Source organism: Hydra vulgaris, chromosome 03 (genome assembly GCF_038396675.1).
Source record: "Hydra vulgaris chromosome 03, alternate assembly HydraT2T_AEP".
Lineage (NCBI taxonomy): Eukaryota > Metazoa > Cnidaria > Hydrozoa > Anthoathecata > Hydridae > Hydra > Hydra vulgaris.
The window spans coordinates 60518759-60540000 of record NC_088922.1 but is presented as its reverse complement, the minus strand read 5'-3'; the positions used below and the strand labels follow the sequence as shown (position 1 = coordinate 60540000).

The 21242-nt window shown below is 28.2% G+C and overlaps 1 protein-coding gene across 8 annotated transcripts in view; it reads left to right on the top strand.

Moving 5' to 3' along the window:
- Positions 1-21242, top strand: part of LOC100208807 (ras-related and estrogen-regulated growth inhibitor) — a 70651-nt gene that overhangs the window by 16915 nt on the left and 32494 nt on the right. For 3 of the 8 annotated variants that reach the window (XM_065793878.1, XM_065793881.1, XM_065793875.1), the window contains exon 1: positions 11009-11139. The exons of 3 other annotated variants lie outside the window; for them this stretch is intronic. The gene's annotated coding sequence lies outside the window, so the exon portion shown is untranslated. Of the gene's footprint in view, positions 1-11008; positions 11140-21242 lie in introns of those variants that run through there. 2 more of the 8 variants (XM_065793879.1, XM_065793877.1) reach the window with 1 other exon arrangement.

The window sequence follows — 21242 nt, the reverse complement described above, 5'->3', positions numbered from 1 at the left end:
TTTGAATCAACTTAAAATATAACGTTTTGCCAACGTAAAATACAACGTTGTGCTAACGTAGAATACAACGTTGAATCAGAGTAAAATATTACGCAATGCCGACTTAAAATATAACGTTGAACCAACGTTGTTTTTTGGTTGTTGGCTACGTCGCATTTGTAGCTAAAATGATATAAAAATAACGTCGGCGGTCGATGTTGGGCCGACGAAACATTGTTCTAACGTTTTATCAACATATGTGTGCAAGCTGGGTAAGTTTATTTTAACATATTGTTGAAATGAATTTATTGCAATTCATATTACTTCAGTTCGTTTTTCAGTTCGTTCAATTCGTTTTACTTCAGTTCGTTTTTCAGTTCGTTCAATTCGTTTTACTTCAGTTCGTTTTTCAGTTCGTTCAATTCGTTTTACTTCAGTTCGTTTTTCAGTTCGTTCAATTCGTTTTACTTCAGTTCGTTTTTCAGTTCGTTCAATTCGTTTTACTTCAGTTCGTTTTTCAGTTCGTTCAATTCGTTTTACTTCAGTTCGTTTTTCAGTTCGTTCAATTCGTTTTACTTCAGTTCGTTTTTCAGTTCGTTCAATTCGTTTTACTTCAGTTCGTTTTTCAGTTCGTTCAATTCGTTTTACTTCAGTTCGTTTTTCAGTTCGTTCAATTCGTTTTACTTCAGTTAATTTTGTTAAAAATTAACTGAAGTAAAATGAATTGCAATAAATTCATCTTAAAGTAGAAAAAATCAAGTTTACAACTAATAAAATGTTAAAGTAATATTAAGTTAAATTAATATTTTATACTGAAATGTATAATGAGTAATAAATGAATTCATGTGTTTAATTCACACGATTTTTTTTAAAAGTTCACAGTACCACCCAATGGGCACAAGACATGTTTTAGACGTTTACAAAACATATTAAAACGTGATAAAACGTTTTTTAGACGTCTAAAACAAGTCTTGCTCCCACTGGGTAATACTTAAACTTAAGAGACTTTAAAATGCTTATTAGTTTCAAGAAATAAAACTACTGCAAATACCTTTTGTCAAAATATTAAACTTGAAAAATAATAAAAAAAAAGCTGATAAAAAATTATTTCTTATTACAAGAAAATGTGATGCTTATTGTTATAAAAATATTTTTTAATTATTAAAAAAAAAAACAGCAACCGATTCTGAATTCATGCAAACCTTTTATTTTTCTATAACATTAAACTGTGTTTTACCAAAAAAAACTTTACTTATCATAATTTTAAAAATTAACTACTAAATATAATTAATTTTAAATACAAACTCATATAGGAGTTCAACAAAATAACTTTTAGTTTAACTGAAGTTAAAGATACCTGGTATTTCATTTTAACTAATGTTATACATAAAAATTAAAAAATGTTAAATGTTTATTTGGTACACACTTAGTATTTTCAGTTTGTAAAACAATTTAATTGTTATTTAAATCTGAGGAACAGTGTACGTTTGAATGCGAGGGACGTTTACGCTTGAATGTGAGAGACGGTGAACGTTTTAATTTGAGAGGTTGTGAACGTTTGATAGTTACCTGATTGCATTTTTTGTTTGTTGAATAGTTTTTTGTATTAGTTTTAATAGTGCTGCACCAAGCAATGTTTGCATTTTGCACCAAGCAATGTTTGCAATTAACCCTTTAACAGTCCCGTGTTTTTTTTTAAATACGATCGCTATTAGTCCAGCTTTCTTTTTTTTAAAGTGGTCTCTAAATGTCCCGTGTTTTTAAAATCATCGTGTTTTTAAAATCATCGTGTTTTTAAAATCATCGTGTTTTTTACTAACAGAATAAAAAAAGCTTTTTACTACTTTTAACATTATTAAACACTATAAAATGATATTATTCAAGTTTAAGAATATATAAATCTTACTACATCAACACAAAATTTTTAAAAAAATTTCAGTAATTCTCACTTTTTGCATGATAATTGTAAAAGGATGGAGCTGCACAAAGTCCTACATCACACTCTACACATTTATATCTTGAATCTTTATGAATTTTGTGTTTGTAACATACCGCACACCTTTATTGAGCATTAATCTTTTATTATCATTTTCAATAACCACTCATCAAATATATCTTTTCATTATTGATTCTTTTCGTGAGTAAATGTTTACTTTTTGATAATTATTATAGCACCAGAAGCACTTCCTTATTTGTCATATCTAAAATTAAAGTGAACACGTTTAAAAGTGAATTACTGAAGCAAAAGCTCTGTAATAAAATTTGTGACAAGTAGATGTATAGTTACTGATGAACAAGAAGGAAATATAAGGAGATGAATAAAACCGTAATATTATGGCATGGACATTTGGAAACCACTTTAAGTTTGCGTAATAATATGGTTTTTAACGGGTTAAGAATAGAATGATTAAATGAGAAAGACGATCATTTTAGACATAATTAATTTTAAAAAGATCGTGCTTTATTTTTAATCGTGTTTATGTGATTCTTCCAAGTGATGTTTTCGCCAAGAATTACGCCTAAGAACTTTATCAAGACGATAAAAAGTGTATATTTAGTTTTTGTTAAATATATAGATGGTTTTTTAAATTTAACCGTTCAGTTTTAGAAATTTTTAGAAATTTATTATTGACCGTTTTAAACAACGTTTTAATATCACTATGGGAATAAAATGAAATATTGTTCTCATCAAAAATGGTAGGATCTAAAATATTAGAAGCTTTTTAAATAATTAAAAAAGAATAGTTAATCTATTAATTAATAAAGGTGATAGGGGAGAGTAAGGTAATGTGAGACATTAAAAAATGCTTCTAGAACAGTTTTAATTTATTTTTTAATAAATGAGCTGAACTAAATAGTTTTTTCAGAAAAGGAACATTTAAGGCACCTAAGATTGATAACAGGTTATGAAAAAGTACGCGTTTTTTTGATTTTAGAGAAACTGTGCTATCGGGGTAAAGTGGTACAAGTGTGGGTAAGGTAGGACAAGCAAGTAAATAAAAGAATAATAAATTATTTTTTTATAGAAAAATTGTTAAAACTGTAAACCACGTAATCTTCATCAAATAATTTAGAGGTTTTAAGAATATAATTACATAAAGAGGATGAAGGAGAAGTGGAACAACAATTAATCTTTATTGTTCTACTTTATCCTCAAAGAACACTTTCTGAGGGTACTTTTTTAAAATGCGCTTTTACCACGCTTAATGAGAAAAAGCGATATCTGCTAAATAGAGGGGAAGAAGTCTCATTGTTTATATTAAATAACAGTGGATGATTTATTACAACATTTACAATACAAATTTTGCAGTATAGAAATTAGTCATAGTCACACCAAGGTCTTTTGGTGTGACTATGGATTTCATATCACAGGAAAGAACAAATGGAAGTCTATTGAGATTAAACTAGGGTTGCCAGATGTTCGGCTTTTACAAATGAAAACACAGTAAAAATCTTTGTTTTTAAAGGTTTGGCACTGTATTCTCCAAAGTAAAAGCCGGACACCTGGCAAACCTAGTTTCAACAGATCCAAAACTTGCTTAATGTTGCAAAAGTTTTCCTTATAATCTTTTTTAATAGCAATTAGTAACTGATGTTTACCTCCAAAATCTTTCAACAGGGAAATAGTAAGAAGTTTTTTTGATGTGGCAGATTGCAAAGTTGAATCTTCCCTCTGATTCCTAAGCTTTTTTAGGAAACCATCACCGCCATCAAATCTAAGTTTCACAATGTAATCATCAGAAAGTTCCCTGGTTTCAAGTACTTATTGACAAAGTAACAGTTAGTTTTTGTTGTGAGCAACAAGTTTAGCATTAGGTTTTTTCCTTTTTTTTATTGCAACTTTGATCCAAGTTTTTTTTAAATGGCGTTCAAATTTTTTGCTACATTTCTCTCAGCTGCCTCGGTATCTTTTGACATGACTTCTGGTAAATTCATTAGCAGTGTAGACTTTGAGCAGTTGAGTCAAATACTGATTCCAACTTTTGAAAATCATTGAGAACATTTTATTTCAGTTATCTTTTGGTTTGTCTAAAATTACTTGGTAAGAAAGAGTTATAATGTAGAGTTGATTTTTTGAAACTACATACATTTTTTTAGTTTTGCTCTCGTAAAACGCATATATTTACATAAAAACGGAGATATATTTACATAAAAAAGCAGATATTTACATAAAAACCCAGATATTTACATAAAAAGGGAGGGCAGGGATTTTAAAAAATCTAAAAACACGAAAACACTAAAAGAAAATTATTAAACTCAGAAGAACAACCTAACCTTTTTTTGAAATTAAAAAAAATAAATTAAAAATGAACGAGTTTTGAACTTTTCTCTGTTTGGATCCGTCTCTTCATATTGCGGCGCGCGATATTATATTGCTTTTGATAATGGTAACCAAGGGAGTGAGCTTGGTCGAAGTTTCTGTCGTCTACAACAGTAAACCAAGCTCATCAAGAAATTTTGCATCCAAAATATGAAGTACAAATGTTCAGTTTTATGACTTCTTAATGAAGAAACACAAATTGTTGGCTGCTGCAAGATCTGCTGCAAGATCAGAAATATACTTTTAAACGCAAGTAGTTTTCACGTTTTCATGACAGTACTGAAACCCTGTTGTAATCATTGTAATAATTTTATTCATTCAAGTACACAGGCATTGCTGTATTGCATATAATGTAAATAAAATATAATGGCCAGCCCCCAAAACCCCCAGCAGAGCCTTTCTCACCGCTCGCCATGCCCCGCCCAATCCGATCTTCCGGATTTAACCTAGTTAGAGGTGGCAACCCTAATTGTTGTAGAGGTGGGTGGAGAAAGCAATAAACTAATAACTATCGTAATAAATTTTTATAGAAAAACTTATTTTAAGATCTTAGCATTCGTTCGGTTATTTCGTGTGATGTTCTCTGAGCGGTAAGGTAATAGTGTTCAAAAGTTTCCGCACGAATGAGAAAGTATTTTTTGTGCTTTTTTAATCTTGTTATTTTTTTAAAATAACTATAAATAACATAAATACAAAAATTCAAAACAGTTTAAGCAAAATGACTTTTAATTATTAGAAATGTTTCAAAAGTTTTCTTATATTATATGTAGACGATCCTTAAAAATACGATCAGCAAACCAGGGGTGCAACTTCATATCGATTTTAAGGCACTCCGAACTTCGGGTCAAAAAAAAGGGACTTCTTGGACTCCGGATTCCGATTTTTTTTTTAACTTTTTTGAATCAATTAATCAGAGTTTTTAACAATGAATAGGTTCCTGAAATGCTATAGTAGACTATTTAAAGTTTCAATTATTTTTTAAAAAATTGTAACTTATTATTGATTTTATTTTTTTGCTCAAGAAAAAAACTATTTCTTTTAGGTTGAAGGTACTTCTACTAATATACTTTAAATAAGGGATTTGTTAACAATCGGTTTACATGCGGTAGTGGTGTAGTGGTAGAGTGCTCGTCTTGTAAGCAAGAAGCTCCGAGTTTGATTACCGCGCTAAATTTATTTCTCCGCGCATTGGTCCTTATTTTATATTTAATATAAATGATAAATTACAGTAACTCAAAAAACATTACGAATTTTATTCTAACGAGGTGCGCAGACACATTTAATAGACGTCAATTACTACACTTGTAAAATAATACTTTCTAACTGTGTTTAAAAAGACTTTCACATCTTATTTTATGAGCAAAACCGTATCTGTTTGTTTAAACAATAATATTTGGAAAACGCGTTAGAAAATACTTTTTTTACTTTGGCATCAACGCAGGTTTGTGTGTGCAAATATTTGTGTCTAAGCATAATCCAGCATCTAGCTATCAGTGAACACCAAAGGTTTTTTACACCGCATATGCTGTGATTCAACTCTTATACTCTTTAAGAGCAATTTATGCTATAGGCTATGTATGCCATAAACACGCTGCACGTTTTTGAATAATTTATATGCCGTTGGGCTCGCAGTGTGATTCAATACGCTTGTGCTTATTCAGTTTAAAGTTACATAACTGCTGGCTAATCAATATTAAATTACTTCTTGTAGAAGTTAATAAGGGTTTGTTAGGAAACGATTATATACTGATATAAAATTGGAAAAACCCCGGAGTCCCGGAGTCCAAACAATTTTAAAGTGGGTGGGATTCCGGACTTCCAGTTGAGCAGAAACTCCTGGTCTCCGGACTACAACTTCGCATCCTTGCAGCAAACTCAATTTACCTACTGTCAGTAGTAGTGACGTTTGCACTTACAGATGTTTGTACGTAACGTTATCTAAGTGATTTTTTAACATTTGAATATTAAACATTGCTTTTTACATTTGAATGTTACACTTTTATTGATAATAAAATTCTATTTAACTGTAGTTTATTTAAATATGATTTTTATACTAGTTTTTTTTATGGTTTTATTTTTGTTTGAGAAAATATTATGTTTTTTTAAAAATTCTTCTATAAATTTATTGCAATGCTACTATGCAATATACTATGCAATATTATTGCGCTTATTTAGAGTACCCGCTTTAAAGTGTTGAGTTACAACAATAGGTATAAAGGTTTACAAAATATATATGATATATACGTTTAGTAGCTCATGGGTCTTGCGTGCTGTCTTCAGTATTGAAGTCCTAATGCATTCGTCTGTTCAAATTCACCGCTTTGTGAACAAATTTTTCTGATCATTCCGCTTTTATAAATACAGTTCATAACTTTTAAACAAACAACAAGCATTAATTTTAATGTTAATATACATGTATTATACACGATCGTTACTCAACTTATGCTAAAGACGTTTACAATTTATAAATTATTCAAAATTTTAAAATTAAAATATTTTAAATTACGAATAGGACCTTTATCACCATTTGTAATTCTTGCAAAAGGTTCTTGCTTGCTATATGCGCATTGTGCAGTGTTCCCATCTTTTAATCCACTACTATTAACTTTCGATTTTTCAACAAGCTCAGGACTCCCAAATACAATTTGCACCTCTTGTTATTCTACATTAAATATTTTTCTATTTTTTTCCCGTACCTGCCATTTCTTGACACCGTATCTACACAGTATATGCAAAATGCACTCAAAAATAAATGCAAATGTCCGATGCAAAGAATGGAATGGGCTTATTGCATATTGTAGACTTTTTGGCTCTAGTGTAAACTCTTTAGATCTAAATTCTTTGGTGTTGATAAATTTGATCAACATCAAGAGTAGCTTCGCAAAGAGGAAAAGATTAACGTCATATATAGTTTATAATTAATTTTTAAAACATTACCATTAGGTAATTCCAAGATCATTTAGCTTTTCAATTTGCTGGTTTATCTTATTTTTTTCTTTTAAAATATGAAAGTTTCCTTCGTATATTCTAGCTTGAGCGGTCTCCAAAATCTTATAAATTCGCAAACTGTTTCTGCAACTAATCTAAGGAGCATCACTGTAGCTGCAAATAAGGTGGTTTATGAACAAGTTGAGAATAAAGAATAAGTTACCATCTGATGAAACACCTGGACTATTAAACTTTTGTTTGCACAGCTTGACCAGAAGATCGTCATATGCAGCTTGACCATTAAATACGTAACTAAAGATAGTTTCACAAATAAATTTATTTTCATTAACTGACTCAAATGTACATAGTATTACTACTTGTTGCAAAGGTAGTATTCGTTTCGTAGCTTGGTCTAAAAGGTTTTAAAGAGGCACTTTTGCTATTGTATCATGCTTTTTTCATGAGCTCTATACTTGTATTTGAATTGTAGCATTTCATTATAAGAAAGATATATATTGCAGTTTTTTCACATTTTGCACCATGTCACATATTCAAATACAGCTGTTTTATTAGAATGCTTTCAAAAAAAACTTTAAGGCTTCATCTGCTGTATATGCAACCGCTCCTTTTTTGAAGTAAAAAGTAACTTCTATATTTTTTGAAGGATGGCTGAGACTTCTATTTACTTTTTTTTTAAATTAAAGCAAGAAAATTGTCTCCATTTTGACGCGCACTCATACTTAAAGCATGAACGATTTATTTAGGGTCATATTGTTGGGTCTCTTTTGACAAGTGAGCTGCTACTCTCCTTTTCGATCGCACTAATCTTTCTTGATAAAAAAGACCTGGAAGAGCAGATGTTAATGGTTCTGGTGGCAAAACAATAACATTATTTAAGCATCAAATAATGGTGTTTAAGGTCTACCACATTTAAAAGTGTTGAGTAGTAAAAATACTAGGTGTCCATCTGACATGATTAGTATGTGCACTTTTAATGATTTGTTGTGCGTCTATTAAGCGCACTACAACTTAAAATTACGCCTGTATAAGGTTTCAACCCATCTCAATTTGAGTAGGTTACAAGTTTGATATAGTCATAATTTTTAAACACTAAGAAACAATTGTAATAATTTAGAATTTATCAACGAATATAAATTTATTTAAGAATAGTAAAAAAAAATATTTTATCAACTTGTTGCTCTCACGTTTGGGGCAAATGTGGCCAAAATGTTAGGCTACTTTTTTTTTCCAGGCTTCAATCATCGCAATTTTTGCAAAGTATATATATATATATATATATATATATATATATATATATATATATATATATATATATATATATATATATATATATATTTATATATATATATATATATATATATATATATAAACATATATATATATAAACATATATATATATATATATATATATATATATATATATATATATATATATATATATATATATATATATATATATATTAGGGTGCAGTAAATTTTAGTTTTTTTTAGAATTTATTTAGCCTGGGTGTGCAAATGTTGTCTATTCATTTTAGAAATACTCTGGAAAAATACTAATGCTCTAGTAAATTATCTTGAAGTGCTCCAAGACCTTTGAAATTTTAATGGGTCCCTAATGCACTTCCGCGGTGCTCTGTGATAAGACCGTTAGGACTTCTTGGGGCACCATGAAGTCCTAACGGTCTTATCACAGAATACTCTGGAAAAATATCAATGCTCTAGGAAGTTATCTTGAAGTGCCCCAAAACCTTTAAAATTTTAATGGGTCCCTAATATTATATAAAAAAAAGTTTTTCAAAAGTATGTCATGTTGGGTCTCAAAAGAAGCAAATTTTTATAAAAATTTCAAAAATAACAAATATTTTATAAAAAAAAAAATTATTTAAACCTGGCCCACCATGTCATACTTTGAAAAAAAAAATTTTTTAATTTTTTTTTTTCTTTTGAGACCCACCATTGGTGGGTCTCAAAAAAAGCAAAATTTTATAAAAATTTCAAAAAGTAACAATTATTTTATAAAAAAATTATAATTTAAGATTTTTTTGAAATTATTATCAAAAAAATAAACTTTTTTCATTTTTATTTTAAAAGTTAATTTTTTCTGCAATAAACTATAAAATAACAATTTTTTTTTAAATAATTTTTTTTTTTATAAAATATTTGTTATTTTTAAAATTTTTATAAAATTTTGCTTCTTTTGAGACCCAACATGACATACTTTTGAAAAACTTTTTTTTATATAATATTAGGGACCCATTAAAATTTTAAAGGTTTTGGGGCACTTCAAGATAACTTCCTAGAGCATTGATATTTTTCCAGAGTATTTCTGAAATGAATAGACAACTTTTGCACACCCAGGCTAAATGAATTGTAAAAAAAACTAAAATTCACTGCACCCTAATATATATATATATATATATATATATATATATATATATATATATATATATATATTAGGGTGCAGTGAATTTTAGTTTTTTGTATTGTAAAAAAAACTAAAAATCACTGCACCCTAATATATATATATATATATATATATATATATATATATATATATATATATATATATATATATATATATATATATATATATATATATATATATATATATATATATATATATATAACGGTCTTATCACAGAGCACCGCGGGAGTGCATTAGGGACCCATTAAAATTTCAAAGGTCTTGGGGCACTTCAAGATAATTTCCTAGAGCATTAGTATTTTTCCAGAGTATTTCTAAAATGAATAGACAACATTTGCACACCCAGGCTAAATAAATTCTAAAAAAAACTAAAATTTACTGCACCCTAATATATATATATATATATATATATATATATATATATATATATATATATATATATATATATATATATATATATATATATATATACTTTGCAAAAATAAATGTTTATAGTTTATCGATGCCTAGACATTAGCTCAAACATCTCAAAAAATGCTGGATCCGCCCTTTATACACACACACACACACACACACACACACAAACACACACACACACATATATATAAATATAAATATATATATTATATATATATGTATATATATATATATAAATATAAATATATATATATTATATATACATGTATATATATATATATTTATATATATATAAATATATATATATATATATATATGTATATATATATATATATATATATATATATATATATATATATATATATGTATATATATATATATATTAGTAGAAAATCGCTTAACTAAATTTATATATATATATATATATATATATATATATATATATGCTAATATTTAATTTTTTTGAGTCAAATTCTTAGGTCCAAAGTTTTTGTTGTTGTTCTTCTTACTTTTTTTGCTGTCGTAATTACTTTATAATACAACGTATTTATATCTACTAAAATAATCATTATTTTCAAACACGTTGTGAAATTCATGGCTACTCTAGTTGTCAGGCAGTCATAACAATTTTATAATTACGGCAAAAAGCGGTCAATAAAAACACCTTTTACTTCAGTTGTCAGATAGTAACAACAAATTTATAATTACAACAAAAAGTTGTCAACAAAAACACATTTTACAGTATCATTGTTTTTATAAAACAATGATAATAGTTGAGTTCACTTGAATTTTTAAACTCTAATCTGAATAACTGACCAGAAATTGTTATGATATGTGTAAACATATTAGCGATTCTTTGTTACGGACCGCCTATTGGCGTTTTTTGAGAACTTCAAAATATTTTTAACAAAAATCTTATTGAAAGTATTATATTTAGCTGTTTATATATGTAGTTGTTATATATTATATATTTATTAGTTATGAATAAAGTAAAGTCAAGAAAATGAAGATTTAAGAATTACGCAAAGTTTTTGTTAAGCATGTTAAGGTAAACTACAGGTTCCAAAAAACTTTTTTTTTAGTTTATCAAGAAAATACTGACATAATAGTAAAGTATCTAAAATGCTTTATTTTTAAAAAATACGTGTTGTCTTAAAACTAGATGAAAAAAAAAAATTTTTTTATTTCTATTAAACAAAATTATTTTATACTTAATTATGTTAAGTTAACGTTTGAATAGTTAATTTTATTTTCTAATAAATTTTTACATGATATTTCTATTTACAATTTTTGATAAAAAAAGATAAAAACTTATAAGATAAAAATTTTAAATTTTTTTAAAGATTTAGTAATGCATGTGATTAAACTTATTTTTTTATTTTTTTTTTTATTTTTTTTTTGATTTAATTTAGGTTTATATTAATTTTATATTTTTTTCACAATATTTTGATGGACCTTGCTAGAAAATTATTAAAGCTTTAAAAAATTTTTAATAATTGTTTTTATACTAATTTCAAAAAAGAATGACTTGTAAAAAGTTAGGTAATTCGAGCAGATTCAATCCTTTCCAACCCATTTTTTAAGAACTTGGTTACTAAAAGTAAAAAATCTTGTTTTGTTTTATTTTTTTGATTTTTTTACTTTTTAAAACTTGATTAAAATTTGTCAACAAAGTTAAAGTTTCAACAAAAATTTATAATTTTAGTAAAATAATTTATTCGTATAAATTTTAAAAACTCTCTTGATTTCCAAAATAAATAAAAACGTTTTTTTATAAAGTAGAAACAGAAAGTTACGTTAAAAGTGCTTTAAGTTGTATGCAACAACTGTGTTTTTAGCGCATCAAGACTGTGCTCTCTTATCTTAATCTCTCTTATCTTATCTTATCTTAACCGCCAAAACATTAAAACCTTGATGAACGAATTTGAGCGCGTGTTCATTTTAGTAACCATAGCAATCTAAGTGTAAACCACTTCATAAAAAGTCACTATAGTTTATGTAAGTCTTACGACGCAACTGTTGAATAACGCTCTAGATTTTAGTTTAATAAATTATAAAAAGTTCATTTTATTTTTATCATATATTAAAAATTTTATCATACCGAAGACATTTCTTTCTTTTTTATATACTCTGATTCACTCCCAACAAAGCTGCAAGCAACCTCTACTAACCTACTAGAAAAAAAAAATAGAGTTGCAAGTAAATGGTTGACAGAAGACTTGAAAGTTGTATAAGTCAGGAAACTATAAAGATGAGAGAGAGTTACAAAGGGTTGAAGTGCGGGAAGAAAAACTAGACGAATAAAAGTTTTTGGAGCATGCAGGGAAAGATACAATAAAAGAATAAGACTTTAATGAATGGCGAGTCAAGCGAGAATGAGTTTTAGTTGATGGAGTTAGAGATAAAAGCTCCTTTGAGCAAAAACCATCGTAGTATTTGTAGAAAAGAGAAAGAGATGCAACTTTACGACGATAGACCGGGTCCAACTACGTTTACAATGCGTTCTTGGACTTTGTCTTTAAAAGAAAGAGCATCATTAGAAGAATTAGCTCAAATATGAAAAAAGTATTCCATACAGGGACAAATATCAGATTTGAAGAGGTAGAGAATGGTATCAGGAGAGAGAAAATAGCAAGCACGATAAGGAGAAGCAACCTTACCAGATATTAATTTAGGAATCGAGTTTACATATGGTTTCCATGAAAGATCAGAAGTAAACGATAATCCAAGAAGACCTAAAGAAGTGGACTTAGTGAGAGGGTTGCCATTCATTAATATAGAAGTTTTGACAGTACTACAATAGTTGTTTGCAGTAAAGAACTGAGTTTTGTTGGAGTTAAAATTTACAAGCCACTGTGAGCCCCAATCTGTTACAGAATTGAGATCAGGTTCAAGATTGGCTGCCTATTTTAAGCAATCAAAATGAGAAGACTTTTGTCAAGACTGGCGTATAAATTTGATTCATCAAGATTTATCAGACAACTTTCTTTTCATTGCGATAAACGACGGAGTCTTTGGTATGATGCAGCTGCCAAATATATTAAGATTCTTATGCAATTTGGAAAAGTATGATTATTTTGGAAAGCCAAATGCTCCAAATATATAAAAGAGTTCTCGAGAAACTTTGATGCTTTGATTCCTTTGCAAATGCGCATAGATACACGGTATATTCTTACGTCACCTATGAAAGAATTATCATCCTGAAATCTTATTATCCCGAAAAGTGAAATTTTCGGGATGATAATATTTTTTTATTTGAAAAAAATAAAATGATGTTTTACTTTTTACAATTTATTTTTCTGATGTTTATAATTTTTTATAATTTATTTATGTTTCATGAAACCTTGAGGTCAGATTTTTGAAAAAACAGCTCGAAGCTGACTAATATTTTTTAGAAACATTATTGGGTGCATAGCTTAAATGACGTAAGTTTTGTACTATTGAACATTCTGTAACATTCTGTTTTAACATGCTAATATTTCTCTTTAAAATTTAGTACTTTATTATTTGTAAATGCGGAAAAAATATATTTTTACTGTAATTAAACATTTTTTGCTTTAACGTAGAGAAAAAAGCTAAGGTTATAGGCTTTAAGAAACTTTTCGTCACATGCACCAAATCAAAAGAATTGTGAAACTAGTGGTACATGCACCAAGTCAAAAGACTTGTGAAAACTGGTTTAAACAATTAAAAAGTGGTGAGAAGATATCAGTGATAAAAAGCATACTGGTCAACCAAAAAAATTAGAGATAAAAAGTTGGAAGCATTATTAAAGGAAAACTCAGCTCAAAAAAAAAAAGAACAAATAAATTTCTCTCAAGCAGCCATAAACAAACTCTTGCATGCAATAAAAATGATTTTAAAATAAGGACCATGGATGCCACATAAACTGAATAAAGCTAAAGTTGAAAATCGTTTAATAGTTTGCAACTCTTTAATTGCAAAATAACATTGTTTGCATTAAATTGAACACTGCAATAAAAGATATACTACAATAACCCTAAAAGCAAAAAATTATAGGCTTATTCATTCAAACCATCCAAAGCAACAGCAAGACAAAACACTAATAAAAAAAAGGGAAATTCTACCGTATGCCTATTCACCCGGTTCCATTAAATTAACGAGTGATTACTAAAAATCTGGACAAAACTAAAAATTAAATAAATTTTTAATCTAGAAGACCTATTTTATTTTTTAAAAAAGATTAAAATAGCAAATTTATTCTAATTTTAATAAAAACGTTTATCTTATTTCAACAAGACCTTGTCTTCTTATTGTGTCGAGTCTTCTGCTAGTAGACTCTGCCAAGCGTTGTACCAGCTCTTTGTCGAATTTCTTAAAACAGTAAATTATTCTAGAGCGTAATTGATCCGAATTCTCTGCCTGCCAACCATTTTTGTAAACATCTCCTTTGATACAAGACTAAAAATCCTCAATACAACGACATTCAGGCATATTTGGAGGGTTTTCACTTTTTGTTACAAACTTTATACCATTTTCATTCAAAAACTTAACAGCTTTGTTTGAGTAATGGGTACTTGCTAGATCAGGCCAGAAAATGTATTTGGTATTTTTTGGAAGCTGTTTGATGTGTGGTAATAGTTTTTTAGTCAAACATTCATCAACATAAGTATGCTGGTTAATAGCTGTTCCAGACTGTACAATGTATGGAGTTGATAGGCCAAAAGGCCAAATGACCACGTATACCAATAATTTTTCTTCAAATTTCTTTTTTTCTTTGAATTTAACATTGTTTGGTGTTAATTCGATGTTACTTGAATAGAAATTATCATTACCATTAATTTGGCTGTTCGAGAGAGTAAAATAAGACTCGTCATCAAGAACCCAAATAAAATCTTTATAATTTTTATAAAGTTGACCACACAAACGTCGGTTTTTTGCTCTCTGGCTCTCAGTTCGACTTGGAATCTTCATTTGTTTTCTTTTTTTATTGATGTTTTGGTTTTCAATGTCTTAAAAATAAGTGACTGAGAACATTTGAACTTTTTTGAAGCTATACGCTGAGAAATGCCACATTTATGGTCAAAAAGCTTGGTAAGTTGACTGATGGCGCGCTTAGTCATTATTTTCGGCTTTCTACTACTACCAGTTTGCCTTTCAAATGGTTTATCTTCTTCTACACGTTTAATAATTCCATATATAGTCGATCTTGATAAGTTTTCTGCTTCAAAATGAGAAACAGTGAATGATTTAGGTTTATCTGAATTTTCTTGATAAAACTGGTTCACACGTTTTTTCTGGAGCTCTTCGTTTGACGTCATTTTTAATACTAAATTTAAAATACTTATATAAAAATTAATATATATTTCAAAAGAAGAATAAATTTGCAACATTTTAAAAATTGTTTGAAAAAATAAGTATTAGTTGCATATAGAAATATGATGTAAGCAATTTTGTCCAGATTTTTAGTAATCACCCGTTATTACTTATTTTGGCAAATATTTACGTCATGACTTTTTCTTTCTACGGATAATTTTTTATGACGCCTAACATTTTCAGTACTTTTGACTGTGCCTGATATAGTCTGCATTTGTTAATAATATTGCATCCTTTTGTTGTATAATCGCTATGGGTCAAGTTCAATACCTCCATAACTCGTAAAGATGCTTTACTTCCATTGTTAAAACTGACCACAACATCAAAAACTTCAAATTTCAGCTTTACATAACCAAAAAATTTGCTTTTAGGGACACGCTCTCAAATCATGGCTTTGTAAGACTATTTAGCATTCTGTGTCAATTCATTGAGACGCATCGATAAAAACTGTCATCACTAAAATCTTTATAAAATGGTTTGATATTATTAATTATAGACAAAGGTAATCTGGTTTGTATACTGTTTTGTCAGTCTTATCTCGCTGAAGCAATCACCAGCTAATTTTGGTTTTTGGGAAATGATTGTGCTACTGGTTTGTTTTGAACAATGCCACATGAAACAGGATAAAAAAAATTGCTATTTTTATGCCTATTTAGTTACCTACATTTTTCCTTAAGGAAATACCATTATAGTTTTCCAAACGACCTTTCATGATTAATGCTTATTCTCCATCTTTTCTGTGATGTGATCTTTTAAATGTGATCAACACAATTCAGGCAGAACACAGATTAACTTTTATATTAAATTCATAAATATTTTTAATTGATTTATTATATTTGCTGTACTTTTGTGTATTTGAGGCCATGTTTGTTGTTCATTGTTTAAATATATTCTTATTTCCTCCGGGTTTCATTGCAGGGCGCTGAACCACAGCAATTGATGACAAAGGCATGAGTAGCTACAAAATGAGTAAAATTTACTTGACCTGCATGTTTAGACATTACTTCAATATGTAATAGTTTTCCAGAAATAACAGATGTGGCAGTGAAAGCACCTGTCACGAAAAGAGTAGCATCTACGTTGCCATGAACCATCATTTGATATTTATTACCCTCACCCATATTTTGGTACAAACCTGAGTTTTTACTTCTTCAGCTACAGTTGTCATTGACTTTTCAGCAAAGTTTCACATGCATTTTCACAGGTTTCAAGGTTTGATACAGTTATTTCTTGTCATTTGTTTATGCGTATTCATCATTGTTGTAAATCGTTGCAGTTTGGCATAGTCTGAACGAATAATGCGTTTTTTTTAATTTTTCTTTTGAGATCTCTTTTTTTTTAAGTACTTTTGGTTGCACAAACTTTATATTGTTTGCAATTTTTTTATTATTTATGTTATGTGTAGATTTACATAATATTCTTTCTTTCTACACATTGGAAAAGTATAAAAAGATAAACTATCATCACGTTTACATAATAGATTTATAGGTGATGCTTATCCTTTCTTTTTGGCAAAGTTTTTGGTCAGTGACAGTTTGTCATTATAACACAGAGCCTGGACAGCACAGTTTACTATAAAATTTAGCTAAAATAGAGACAACTGTTTCAGTGATTTATCATTTTCTTTGTATTCAATGCTCTTAACTTTTTTTTGTTTGAAGCATTTGATTCCAAAATATTAATTTAGAGCATTTGATACGAGAAGTAATAAAATGTTTAAGATAAGTAGAACCGTAGTGAGGAGCGACACTGGCATTTTGTTGCTGTTCAGATAGACTCTCAATGGTTGTTTTTAATGATTTTGTGTACATATATCTTTTTGTTTTTTGAGAATATAAACGCTTTGTAGTTTTTTTTGTGCTTTTTGCCATAGTAATGACTTTACTATAATGTTTTAAAAATGCTTTTACAATCATAAATCTTAAAAAATCAACAATGTGGTGCTTTTCAGTTATTAATCTACTTTAATTTACCATTTTTACAGTGATTTTCAAAAATAATCATGATCATTTAATTTTCAATCAAATGTAGTTCTTTTGAGTGTTCAGGAAATACTCTACTTTTTAACGAGAGATTAAATATATATAGTAGAGGATATTCAATAACATCATAAACTTCTTTAAACACCTGAGAGTTTAAGTCACCAAGACCAGGACTCTTTTTTGATTGTATTGTTTTAAATGCATTTCGAAGCTCATCAGAAGATAAGACAAACTCTTCCATCACAAAGTCCACTTCTCTTAAATATGATTTTAATATTTTTTTACTTTGAGTTAAACTATTAGCTAGTATTTTTCTGATATTTATAAAATAATTTTTAAAGCTTTCAGCAATGTTTTTTCGATCGATAATAAAAATGATTTTGTTATCGGTATTTAAAAGGTTTGGTAGGATGTTACCTGGATCAATCTTTTCTTTTTCTATTACTTCTTTTATAACATCCCATGTTTTTTTATTATTACCAATATTATTATGTAAAAGGTTCAAATAATAATTTTGGTGCATTAAACACCAGCGTTACCACAATTCGATTCATTTCGCTAATGCGTTAAATTTCGACATTTAGTTAAGAGTTCGGGAGCGCTTAGCCATGAATGCGATATTTAGTTTGGTGATCGCAGTGCTGTCATTTTTTATAGGGCGAATTGCTTGGCAATTTATTGTGAATTGATTTTAATTAAAAAATTGAGTGCAATTTATTGCTATTTTTATCGTTTTTTATTGCATAATTGAAAAAAAATCGCTTTTCTGCAAATCGCCAATGCGGTGATACCAGTGCCTATTTTGCATTATAGCAACTATACTCCTGATAAGTACGAAACATTGTTTTCTTTTTTAAAAAGGAATAAATTATCTGGTTCTAATGGTTCTCTGGAAATAGAGTTATTGCACACAAAAATAAAATTTGCAGATTTTGATCATATATATATAACGTATATAATATGTTATTATTTAAATATATATATATATATATATATATATATATATATATATATATATATATATATATATATATATATATATATATATGTATATATATATATATATATATATATATATATATATATATATATATATAATAACATATTATATACGTTATATATATATGATCATATGATATGGTTAATTCTTGATCGGCTTCTTATTCTAATTTATGTTAATGATTTTAATAATGCATCAGCTAAACCAAACTTGATAAAAACACAAATCTCTTTCTTTCAAACAGTGGCATCAAAAAACGTTGTTCTGACATAAATTATAAATTGAGAAATACCAATGAATGGCATAAACTCTCGCTCAATGTAGATGTAACAAAATATACTTTATTTTATTAAAAATTACATGAACAAACTTTCTTTTAAAATTATCTAATCATATTTTAAATTATACACTTTAATTATATTTGATAATATTTTGATATCTTAAACATTTTGTATTTTAAATTATTTGTATTCACCATTTAAATGAAACGTTAAATGAAAAAAAAATTAAATGTTTAAATTTAAAAAAATGTTTAAATTAAAAAAAAAAATGAAATTACAGTGGTGGCTCAAAAAATTAGAGCGACCCAACATTTTTACAAATTTTCATATTCTGAAGCTGATTTTCCCTATATTTTGTAATGAGTTAAATTTACAACTATTTATTTTGGGAATATAGGATATAAGTAATAGTAAATGACAAAAATATAGAAGCGTAACGTATATTTAGGAAAAATAAATAAGATATACAAAATATTGTACACAAAATCACTAATACTTAGTGTGGCCACCTTTTGCAGCAATTACGGCTTCAACTCTTCTGGTCATACTTTTGATGAGGTTTTGACAATATTTTTTTATTTCCTCGCTGTGGTGCCAAACATTTATTAATTTTTCAATCAAATCTCTTTTATTTGTTATAAGATTTTTACTTATATCCCTTTGTTACAGTTTTTGCCTTATGGCATGGAGCAGAGTCGTGCTGGAAGGTAAAGTTCCCATTCGGATACCACTCTATCGCTTGAGGAATCATTCTTTCCTTCAAGACTTGGATGTACTGGTCCTGCCGCATTGTATTTTTTACAATGTATAACCTTCCAGTACCCTGGCTACTAATGACTGACCAGACCATAATTTTTAGCGGGTGCTTCACCCTCTCCACAAGACAATCTTCATTGAACATTTCACCTGTCCTTCTTCGGATGAAATTTGTTTTATCCATTAGAATTTCCAATGTGGATTCATCTGAGAAGCAAACCTAAAATTTTCAAAATTGGGGTAATATTTTTGATGAAATACTTATATTCTTTTTTTTAATATGGTATTCGTTTAAATTTTAATGTGTTTATGAAGAGAAACTGAGTACTTACTCTTTCCCAATCATCACTGGTAAAATGGCGATGATTTTTAGCCCATTGGAGACGTTTATCCTTCATTGCCTGGGTGAGCCTTGGTTTTTTGGCTGGTCTACAGGCCTTAAACCCCTGCTCCGCCATTCTTCTCCGAAGTGTTGCAAGGGATATTGTTATACCTTCATTGTTTATGATTTCCTTAAACACTTTTTTCGATTTTCTCCTATTTTCTATCACAATAGCCCTTATTTTTCTTTCGGTGCGAGGCGTTGTAATTCGATTTCGTCCACAATTTTTTCTTTTATTCAATTTTGGCAATTTGCCTGTTGGAATGATTTCCACTCGACAAATATCCTTGAATAAGCCCTAGTTTTGTGGGAGAAATATCTTTCTCTTTGCCCATACCTTAAAAACACCAATTATTTTAAAAAATAGCAACATTTACCTAAATATGATAAAAAAGTTGTAAAATAATGATAACTTACTTGTAAATAGAATATATAATAAGTGTTGAATAGTAAAATAAACACATTTTGGTGTAAAAATATAAAATCAACAAATAAAAACCGCCAGAAACACAACTATCGCCCAGTACAACACGTGCTAAAATGTGACATCTTCTGCAATACTGCAACTAACTTCACTCTAAACCGCTCAATAGTGTTGTCATTGTAAAAATATGTTCAAAACAAAGTAATTAACAATGCGAAATGACAAAAACTGGACATCCGTATGTATTTTAATTAATTTCACAGTCGAAACTCAAATATTGTCTAAATTTCGAGGTGGCTCTAATTTTTTGAGCCACCACTGTATACACTAAAAATCCATAAAATTCTTATGAGTTCTTATTGATGCGAGTTTATTATGGCTTCCCAGCAATTTTATACAAAATTATATTCCATCAAAAGTATATAAATTTTATTCCATCCAAAATTAGCAAAACAACTAACAAAACTTAAATAAATGTTTATATAAACTTATATATAGAAAAAACAAATATGAACATGCAAAATCATTAATGAAAGACATGCAAACGATAAATATATATGAAATCAATATTTGCCAACACCTAATTATGTGCAAATACAATAACAACTTAATTCCAAAAAATTTTAATGATTAATATATGAAAAATGTGAACAAAAAGTATTTTCTAAGAATAAACGAAAGAAATACTTATATACTGCTAAAAATTAACAGCAAGTATTTGGAATACAAAATACCACATATTCAAAGCTATAGAACACTTTTTAAAAAACAAAAATTTAAATATGGTAGAGTTATAACTCTTTAAGTTTGAAATAAAAAATGAAATTTTTAAACTAGTTGAATAATTATTGCAAAATAAACATCGCATTCAAAATCTTTGTTTTACTAGCAGGGCTACCAAGTGACCATTGGACCAAAAAAGATGTCTCTGAAAGTTCAAAAGACGTCCAACGCGTTAAAAAGACGTTCAACTGTGTATATAGACGTTC